At 44.7% G+C, this 3257-nt stretch overlaps 1 pseudogene; it reads right to left on the bottom strand.

Annotated features, from left to right (window-relative positions):
* Window positions 1–1418: 1418 nt before the first annotated feature.
* Window positions 1419–2490, bottom strand: LOC102398315 (annotated as a pseudogene).
* Window positions 2491–3257: the final 767 nt, after the last annotated feature.

The following is a 3257-nucleotide window of genomic DNA, read 5'->3' as shown; positions in this document are numbered from 1 at the left end:
CATGGTATTTGGAAGTGGAGCCTTTAGGAGGAGATAAAGGGCTTCCCTGGTAGCTCAGACAGTAAAAAAAATCTGCCTGCAAGGAAAAGACCCAGGTTCAATACCTGGATCCTGAAGATCCCCTGGAAAAGGGTATGGCAATCCACCCCAGTATTCTTGCCAGGAGAATCCCATGGACCGGGGAGCCTGGCAGGCTACAGTCTACGGGGTCACAAAGAGTCAGATACGACTGAGTGACTAATACACACAAGGTCATGAGACAGAGGCCTTATGAGTGGGAGTCTCTTATAAAGGGACCCAGAGGGTCATCTGTGATGGTCCAGTGGTTAAGACTCCACGCTCCCAGTGCAGAGGGCCCAGGTTTGATCCCTGGTCAGGGAACTAGAGTCCACATGCCACAGCTAAAGATTTTGCATGCCGTGATGGAGATCAAAGATCCTGTGTGCCGAAACTAAGATCCGGAATAGCCAAATAAATATAAATCTTTAAAAAAAAAATACACCTGCCAATGCAGGGGACCCAGGGTCAATCCCTGATCTGGGAAGATCCCACATGCTGGGAAGCAACAAAGCTCTCGAGCTGCAATGACTGAAGCCTGTGCACCCAGAGCCCGTGCTCCACAAAAGAAGCAGCCACGGCAATGAGAGGCCCACGTGCTGCAACTAGAGAGCAGCCCCGCTCAACACAACTAGAGAAAACCCACGTGTAGCAACGAAGACCCCGCACAGCCAAAAATAAATAAATAAAAATTTAAAAATAAATAAAGGGACCTAGAGAGTGCCTTGACCCTCTAGTCATGGGGGGACCATGACATGGTGAGAACCAGCAATTGAAAGGTTGTTGTTGAATCACGTGAAGACACCGGGATTCTTGGCCCCCGGAAGAGAAGAAATCAATCCGGGGCCAGAGACAAGGCTTGATCGCTCAGAGCTTTTGTGTAATAAAGTTTCATTAAAGTATAAAGGAGATAGAGAAAGCTTCTGACATAGGCATCAGAAGGGGGCAGAAAGAGTACCCGCTTGCTAGTGGTAACAATGAAGTTATATAATCCAAAGGATGTCTGAGGTTGTAAAGACCTCATCAGACCCACTCCCATAATTTACATTTTAAGATAACACTGTCCTCAGGCAGGATACATCCTTGTAAAGACCAGGTCTACTCCCAAAATTTACATTTTAAGATAACAGAAGGTTTAATCCAGAGACTGTCCTTAGGCAGGATACATTATTGTTATATAATCCTAAGGAATGTGGAGAAAGAAAAAGGTTTGTCCTTTCTTCCTCCTTGAGAATTCCAGACCCCTCTCTCTTTGGGGACCCCTAGACTCCCTATCAACCTGCCTAGGAAATGACTCTCTCACAATCAGGCTCTCAGTGATGATAATGGCACCTTGGTCTTGGACTTCTCAGCCACCAGAACCATGAGAAATAAATTTCTTCTTCTTTTTTAATATGCAATGTTTTACTAGCTGCATACATTTCAACAAACAAGTTGGGGACACAGATTTGGCTATTTAGATTATTAAAAATATTTATTACAAGGTTTCTTTTCCTATATTTAAGAGAAAACACATGACTGGAAATATTGAGATGGAAACTGGGTTAAACCAATTCCCAAGTCCTTATCAAGTAATTCATCAATAAAGGAAAAGATACTTTAGAACTAAAAATTAGGGAAGCCTATACACAATTTAGATAGGGGTGGGAGAGAAAAATACATCAAAATGAAGTCAGATCGTTTACAATTTATAGCCTTCAATCCAGCACATAAAACTGTACTATTTAATGTATTTCTCCATGAACTTTTTGTGAAATTCAGATCAAAGCGTATCATTTACAAATCTTTTGTCTTTCTTCTGATCATCTACACCTTTTGCACAGTTCTTGAAGACAATGTCATCATCCCACCTTCTTTTAGCTTTGAAGTTGGCCTGAGGCTGGGATGGGCCAGTGAGATTAAGAAGAACGAATCCTTTCTTCTTTAGCCTTTTGTTCTTGTTCCTTCCTGGCTTGCTCTCCAGCTCTTTCTTTTTTAATTTTTTCCAGCTCTGCAAGAAGAGCTGCAGTATCATCATCATCACTTTCCTCTTCAAAATCTTCATCTTCATCTTCCTCATCTGTTAGTAGATCGTCTGCATCAAGGTTGGCAGCAGGAATCTGGTCCAATCGAGGCTTCTTTGACACTGAAGAGGAGGTTGTATGTTCTCAGGTTGGCCGATCTCTTGTTTTTTTCTCTTGCAGCAGCTCTCTCTCTCTCCTCCAACTCTCTCCTGAAGTCACGGTTTCAAACCTCTTCAGGGGCATCCTGAGTGGTCTGTCTATATTTTGTCTTTGTATGAGAGGGTAGGTCTCTGCTTGAATACTGCTTTGACAGTTGGCTCAAATCACCCTCGCCTTTTCCTCTTCCACCTCTTGCAGGTTCAAAAGTTGGCCGAGCTGCTGTTGTGATCTTTAATGTATGGCCGAACTCTGACGCTGCTGCCTCCAGAGATCATACAGACGCCATCATGACTCTCTGCTCCCCGAGAAATAAATTTCTGTCGTTTGTAAGCCATCTGGGCAATGATATTCTAGGGCTGTCACAGTGGCCCTAACAGAATAAGACAACATCAGTACGGGCTCATGGCTTCCTATTCTAGTCATGGTGTTATCACTTAGGAGTCTCATGGTCCCAGATTCAGTCTGTGGGAGTCCTTCAAGTGATTCAAGTGAGTTCATACACCTGCCCCGGATGCCCCATCCTTTTGTAAGTGCTTCCTTCTTCTCTGACACAAGCAGTTGGTCCCAGCACATCTTGTATGCTCCCTGTCTGAGCCTGGGAAGCGCTCATTTCTACAGCAGTTCCTTCAGTAGAGAAAGATATGGTCCTTAGGAACCAAGATATGGGTGCCAGTGAAAAGGGAAAGTGTTAGTTGCTCAGTCGTGTCTGACTCTTTGTGACCCCATGGACTGTAGCCTGCCAGGCTCCTCTGTCCATGGGATGCTCCAGCAAGAATACTGGGGTGGGTAGCACTCCCTTCTCCAGGGTATCTTCCCCACCCAGGGATCAAACTCAGATCTCCTGCACTGCAGGCAGATTCTTTACCATTGGAGCCACCAGGGAAGACTGAGTGCAAGTGTGCTCACTGCCATTCAGATGTCTCTGCTCCCAGGCCCTCTGGGGGAACCAGGTGGGAATACAAGAAGACAAGTGTAGGTCTACATATGGTAGGGTAGGCACATTTTTACCTTTATCTTCCTTTTTTTTTTTTCTTTTGG

The sequence above is a fragment of the Bubalus bubalis genome, chromosome 18 (assembly GCF_019923935.1).
Source record: "Bubalus bubalis isolate 160015118507 breed Murrah chromosome 18, NDDB_SH_1, whole genome shotgun sequence".
NCBI lineage: Eukaryota > Metazoa > Chordata > Mammalia > Artiodactyla > Bovidae > Bubalus > Bubalus bubalis.
This window is presented reverse-complemented; position numbering and strand designations above follow the sequence as displayed.